Source organism: Delphinus delphis, chromosome 3 (assembly GCF_949987515.2).
Source record: "Delphinus delphis chromosome 3, mDelDel1.2, whole genome shotgun sequence".
Lineage (NCBI taxonomy): Eukaryota > Metazoa > Chordata > Mammalia > Artiodactyla > Delphinidae > Delphinus > Delphinus delphis.
Genome location: NC_082685.1, coordinates 100,164,887 through 100,172,758, shown reverse-complemented (window position 1 = coordinate 100,172,758; position 7,872 = coordinate 100,164,887).

Here is a 7,872-nt window from a genome sequence, read left to right as displayed (position 1 = left end):
ATAGGATTCGGCCTAAAAAAGTATCACCTTATAAAAGGCAGCATGACATAGTGTTTTAGCTGACATAATGTTTACAACAGCGTTGAAAAATCTTTGTTAGAAGTTAGTGAAGTGCAGAATGTTTTTTTAAAAAGCATGGTTTGTTATATAAATAGGACTTAATTCTGTAAAGCTTTAATTTTAATTTTCAGCTTTGGACTGTTCAACATAATTCTCATTATACATCTTTCTTAAGGACAGGTACATTTGTCTCTTTACTGTGAACGTTTTGGTAACAAATTTCAGTGCTTTTGTAAAATCACACCGGGATTCAAGGCATAACAGCATAATTATCTAGATTTTTTTGTAATCAATGAAATTGCTTATAGGAGAGAAATATAGGGAAAAAGAATATGAATCTGGAAGTATATATACATAACCAAATACACTTTGGAAGATTCTTGGCTGTCTGTGTCTAAGCCGTTTTAGGTTCTTTTGTGCAGTGTATTTGGATAGGTTGAAACTATGAGTCACAATACATTGAGCTCGTTCATTGGTCTTGCTGGTTTTTTTGTTGCTTTTTTTAAAGAAATTAAATTTTACTTAGTTGGGTTTTAGTTGAAAGGCAGTATCTTGGAGTCAAGAGCATTGTATAAATTATATAGCGTATAAATATGCAAACTATTTAGACAGTTAATGGACAGGGTATTTACCTCTGATAGAGCTTAGATGGTTGTGCTTAAAACTGAATTTTTGTATTTGAGTGGGGAGAATAGTCTTTTTTTTTTTTTTTTCCCTCTCTTGGATGACACCTGGTGGCTATTTTAGTTGTTCAAGTACTTGGGATCTTGTACTAGCTTTGTTAACAGATACTATTTGCGTTTTTTTCGCCACCTAGTGGTAAATTTGTTAAAGTGTTAGCGTTAAGGTCAAATATACTAACCATTCAAACAACTTTGGGTGTGGATTTAAAAGCACAGTTCACAATGATGCCTTTATTACCAAAGCTGTTTTAAATTATTAAGGGCTAGTGAACAATTGCTGAATTCTTCAGAATTTTTAGTAAAATCTCTCCAGTCGGAATATAACTTATTTTTGAAAAAATAAGAATCAGCTGTTTAAATCAAACTAGAATTCCATTTAACCAAAAACTTGAGATTTACTCGTAGTTTGGAAAATTGTTTAAGCACATTAAATGATTCAACCCTGTCACTCTATTACATTATTCCTTCTGTTTGAACCCTTTAGGATATTATAAATCATTATCATTATTTATTTTTCTACTTCTCTTTTTTTTTTTACAATGTCTTCCTAAACACTTTAGTAACTGACAAGTTGCCAAGAAATTCTTATCCCCTATAATTTTTACTTAAGATCCTTCTCACTTACCCTAATTATCACCTTTCTTCTCTTTGGATTCAGTCATGTGACTATTTCTTAAACACCTAAACTTGAGTTTACTTGCTTCATTTTGTTTTCCTCCTCCTATTTATTCAAACTATGAAAACATCAGAAACAAACAACCAACTCTGGCACCTCTAAATCCCTGCTTGTGTTTTCATTTCCATGAAAACACTTGGACTAAGTTTTGAATGTTTTCTCTCATGACTTTTATAACCTCCCCTTTTCAAGACTCCTTATCTAAATATCTACCCTGTAAACAGCTTGAAATGCTGTACTGTAGCCATTATTTGCGGCTTCTGGACTTGCTTTACTGGGCCTTTATTGTATTTTGCGTGAAATTGAAGCTGTTCATCTTTACCACCAAGGCTCTTTCCTACCACACCCCAGCCTACGTCTCATATGCCATCTCCTCCTACTCATCTGCTAACCCTCTCTACTGTCAAGTACATCTTCTGTCCCCTTTGTTAGCCTGTCTCCCCCTTGCCAACATGCAGTTACAAGCTGCTTTCTGTGCCCAGAACAGTATCCCACGGCTGTGTTGTCTCCCTCCTTCTGGCACAACTGAATAAAACTCTGACTAGGCAGAGTAACCAGTTCCCTCCCCTTTTTATAGCTGCTTCAGAACTTATATGGGAAGCTCTTCTTATGGTATTTGTTTCTTGGATTTTAAACTCCATGGCTGTTCCACCTTACTGTATAAAGGTTTAAACTCAATCTCAAGAACTCTGTCAAAAACAGACAAATGATAATTGCTATCACGGTATATAATACTGAGGCAATGTGTCAAAATTACTGCCAAGTCTGGAGTTTTTCACATTATATCAAAATGCTCAGTATCATTAAAAAAAACCCAACAATCCATCTCAACTGAAAGTTTTGCTTTGTGGTTGTAAGAAAAACTGTATCAGCAGTCGAAACCTATTTCTTAAGGAAAAATATGAAATCCATGCTTACTCCTTATTTTAACTAACACCTGACAGGCTTGAGTGCTGTAGAACTAAGGGAGGTTTTGTTTGTTTGTTTTTTAAGTCTTAACTCTGCCTTTCAAGATTTTGCAACTCTGGCTCAACTCTAACATCTTCAAGATGCAGCAAATTTGACTTTGATGTGGAGATTAGAGGTAAGATTTGCTATACATAGTATTAGCAAAATGAGTAAGATTTGTTTTTTATGTTAATTTTATATATGTTTGTTACATTCTTTGTACTTAATACATGTTTTAATGTCTTGTGGATTTTGTGATAAAATTCAGTACCAAATTTGGTTTCTGTTTTCCATCGTTAAATAGTGTGGTATGTGTTATGTGAATGCCATTTAATCTTCTTATTTTTGATTTTCGATTTAATATAAAATCATTCGTAATTCTACTATTCACCCGGAGATGCCACTGTCAACATTTTGGTACATTTCCATCTAGATGTACAACTAAGAAAGAAAAGCATTACCAGTTAAGCAATGATAGTGCTTCTTATCAAGTACACTTTTTAAACTTTAAAAAAATTACATAAGCTTTAGGTATATAGCATTATAATTTGACACCTGTACACACGACAAAGTGATCACTACCACAAGTCTAACTGCCATTCACCACCATCCCCTTCCCCATTTTCACCCACCCTCCAAACCCCCTTTCCCTCTGGTAACCACTAAGCTGATCTCTGTATCTATGAGTTTATTTTTATTTTATTTTGTTTGTTCACTTGTTTTGTCTTTTTAGATTCCACATATGAGTGAAATCATAAGGTATTTGTCTTTCTCCATTTGACTTATTTCACTTAGCATAATGCTGTCCGGGTCCATTCATGTCGTTGCGGATGGCAGGATTTCCTTCTCTTTTTATAACCAAGTAATAATCCGCTTTGTATATATAACGCACCTTTATCCATTCATCCATCTATGGACACTTAAGTTGTATCCATATTTTGGCAATTATAAACAATTCTGCAGTGAATATGAGGGTGCACGTATCTTTTCAAATTAGTGGTTCCGTGTGCTTCGAGTAAATACACAGACATGGAATAGCTGGGTCATATGGTAGTTCTTAATTTTTTGAGGAATCTCCCTACTGGTTTCCACTGTGGCTGCACCAATTTACAGTTCCACCAACAAAGTATGAGGGTTCCTTTTTCTTTGCATTCTCTCCAACATTTGTCATTTCTTGTCTCTTTGATAGTAGCCATGCTAACAGGCGTGAGGTGAGATCTCATTGTGGTTTTTGTTTGCGTTTCCTGATAATTAGGAAATTATCTGCCTGTTGGCCATCTGTATGTCTTCTTCGGAATAATGTCTATTCAGACCCTCTGCCCATTTTTTAATCGGGTTGTTTGTTTTCTCGTTGTTGAGTCCAGTAGGCTATTTTGACAACAGATTTGATTAGTAGCTCCAAAGGTATAGTCTCTTTAATTAATTTGTAACACTTAGGCCCTGCTAAGTTAGATGAGTTGAAAAACTTTATTCATCCAGGCTCAAAGTGGCATCAGGCCTACAAGAAGGATCAGAAATGCTAAATATCTTTTCTGAACTATTTTATGATTTTTGACCAGGCACAGCATTATGTAATGAGGGTAAAAGAATTCTAATTATAATAACTCATATTTTCTGATGGATATTGGGTTTTAGTGGCAAAGTATAATTGAAAGGAACGAGTTCTCAGTTTTTTACATAAAACTCATATTTGGCTAACTGGAATTTCATGTTCAATATCTTACTTGGAGAATTTTACCCTTCCAGTCATCTACATTTTTTCTTTTGATGTTGAGGATCATTATGAATGATTTAAAAAACCCAAAACTTGTTACTCACTGCCACTACCTTTTCAATACTGTTTAATGGAAGCATTTTACAAAGGTCTGCCATCTAAGGTTAGTTTTATTTATTGTGGTTAATTATTATTAATATCGTAATTTAAAAATTGTAAGAGAGAATTCTTGCTCCTCACCCATCTGTAATCAGCTCAGTTTTCATGTTACTTTCATTTCTGTTGTTGGGGAATTTTACTTGCTACCACACTGAAGAAGTAGCTATGATGAAGGAAGTGTTTCATGTGAAAAGCTGTAAGGAGGAGGGGCAATTTAAGTTTAAAAGTTTGCTGAGGACTCACTGTCTCCAGAATTTTACGAATTTCAAATGACCTTGTTTCAGGATTATGGAACAGGTTAGGTGATAGCTAAACCTTAAAATCACAGTTTCAGTCTATGACATAGTAAATTCATATGTGGATCATCAGCAATTAGCTTTATATTTGTCGTTTTTGTAACATAAACATCTTTGTAGTTCTTGTATAAACTTCTTAATACATTTCAGTGGAAACATGAGGCAACTAAAATTTTCTTCCTCAATTTGCTATAACATTTTGTGGTCATGTAAGAGTTTCAAATTATTTTGCTGCAGAGAATCTGATTGAAAGAAATTTAATGCTTTAATATTTTGGACTTTGAAACATATATGAAGGATTTTGTTGGCAGGGAGGTACACATGCTGTCGTGAAGATGTATAAAGCAAAGTATCCAAAGTGAAGAACAGAATTAAATCATGAATAATTTACAAATTAAAATAATACAGTGTGTCTTGGTTTTTAGAAAGTGGGAGTAGTGCTTAGATAAAGCCAAAACAATTTTGTAAGGTATGTGTTAAAAACAGAATTTGGAAGCTAGAGTAGATGCCCTTTTACCCAATACTTATAATGTCCAAATCATATCTTTTGCACTCCTAGAAATAAGGAACACTTAGTTCTACCAGTGAGCCACTTGAATAGGGAAACATCTTTTAACTTTAATTTGTCATTTATTATTATTATTATTTATTGCTATCATTTGAATCTGTTTTGGTGAAACTTGGTAAAAGCCCTCAGAAAGGTGAATGTGTAAGAAGAAATTGAGTTGAGCCCTGCCCCTCCCATAGGTCTTTCTGCAAATGAATAGGAGGGAGAAAACCTTTCAGAAAGGGTCACTTGATAGAAAACTAGCCAGTGGGAGATTATTGCAGGCAAACACTGGATTGTAAAATAGAGTCATGATCCTAAAGAGGATAAAGTAGGAAAGAACAAAAGACCCAAATGTTATTCTTTTTCTAGCACTAGCTTTTCTCAACCTCACAAAGCTTGATGATTTTGTTCTAATCATATATATATATATATATATATATTTTTTTTTTTTTTTTTTTTTTTTTCTGTCTCTGCAATGATGGTAACTCCAAATGAAATGAAATGTTGGCCACTGGCTTGGAGACAGTGGTGGCCAATAGTTAGAGGGCAAAGCTGATTAAGTGAAATGCATAAAAATCACCAAAACACTGGTAAGAAAGACCCATCAGAGACTAGTGTGGGGCTGAAAGCCAAGAGATCTGTCTCCTGGTGGATATGGGGGACAGTGAAGGATGAGAGGAGAGTGGTGGTGGACAGGTAGTCCAGAGATGCCTCTGTGGTCAGACTCACGTTCAACGAATGGGCATGGCGCAGGCATGTCTGGTAATGACAGCAAGTCAAGCAGACTTTTCAGGGGACTGGGAAGCCTGGATGATAACAGAAGATGGGGGTGAGGATGGAGCAGTTTTTTCTTTTATAGCTGTGTGGCACATGCATACATTGGCCAAGAAGTCCAGAAACTACCAGGTTCACTGAGTGGGGTGTGTATGTGAGAAAGAGATCATCATTATAACAATCAGAATACTAGCATATCTTACAGCAGCCATTGTGCTTTCTACTCTTATTTGGTGTTTCTACTCTTATCTTATTTAGTCCTCTTAACAGCCCAATGAAGTGAATACTATTATATCCATTTTGTAAACAAGGAAACAAGCTTGGGATGATGAAGTAAGTTGTCCAAACGTATACAGTTGGTAAAAGGTGGTGCTAGGATTTGAACCTGTGCTCTTAAATCATTAGGCCATACTGCAAGCAAGTCAGTAGGCTTATTTGTTAATAACTCCTCCAAGAAGGCTCCTGTAACCATCCTTTCCTCCCCTAGTTTGGATTATATATTTCTCTTCTTTGTACACAGCACCTTTTAAGACCCTGTTCCTTAACAATCTTTTATATAGTTTGTACATTAATTGCCTCTTGCATAATACTCCAAGCCTCTCAAGGGCAGTCTCCATATCTTATCTAGTGCTCAAGCGTTAATCATTTTTATATTTCCAGCACTTAGCGTAGTGCCTGGCAAATAATACACGCTCAATAAGTATTCATTGATATGTGATATATTGATAATGGAGTGTTACCTTTAAGCAATTTTCCATTGTAAGATTGTAGAATCTTTTTTTTTAACATACACATAGTAAAGTGCACAAATTGTAAATTTACAGCTTGATTTTTACTTATTTATTTAAATTTATTTATTATATTTATTTATTTTTGGCTGTGTTGGGTCTTCGCCGCTGCGCACGGGCTTTTCTCCAGTTGCGGTGAGCGGGGGCCACTCCTCGTTGAGGTGCGCGGGCCTCTCATTGCCGTGGCTTCTCCCGTTGCGGAGCGCAGGCTCTGAGTGCGCGGGCCTCAAGTAGTCGTGGCACTCAGGCTCAGCAGTTATGGCTCACGGGCTTATTTGCTCCACGGCATGTGGGATCTTCCCAGACCAGGGCTCGAACCCGTGTCCCCTGCACTGGCAGGCGGACTCTCAACCACTGCGCCACCAGGGAAGCCCCTGTAAGATTGTAGAATCTTATGGGAAGTTTTCCCAGAGGACCACATGAGACTGAAGAATTAAAAATAAGATTTAAGTTTCAAACCATCATTTTATAAAAGTATGCCGATTGCCACAAGGTCACCATCATGATGTATTATCCAATACTAGTTAAAGCAAATAAGGATTACTATTTGCTAAAGTTTTATGGTTATAAAGTAATAATCATATTAAAATTCATATATCCTCTTTGGGCATTTTTCTACTTATATTACATTTGGTATATTGTTTACAACTGATGAACAAAGAGTCTTCCAGGCTGCTTTTGATTACTTAGGAAAAATCCAGTTGTGTGCCACAGCAGAGAGCAAAATACAAGACTGTAAGAATTTGGGAAGTTAAATGAAACTTGTAATATTGTTTATCTGTATTTTAACAGTGTTTCACAGCTGACATTTAATAAAGTATTCTGAACAGATTTGCAAGTAGGTAATAGGGTTTATTTCAAAGATTTCAATTATGTAATATTTTATTTGCTACATATATTTAGATTATGTATCGGTGATATCTCTCTTAGAAATAAAATCACTAAAAACATTTCTGAAGACAAACACTTCTTCATTCATACGTTTGGTAAATTCATCAGTCTGGTATGTGAAACCCTGGTCATTAAAAATATATATTATTTTAAAATGACTACATACATTGTTGACTCTTGACCAACTTGAGGGTTATAGGCACCAACCTTCCCCCTCCCCTGTGCATATAATCCGTGTATAACTTTATAGTCAGCCCTCCATTTCCCAGGTTCCTCCGAATCCAAGGTCCTGCAACCTCTGATTCAACCAACCCTAGGCAACCTTGGATAGCC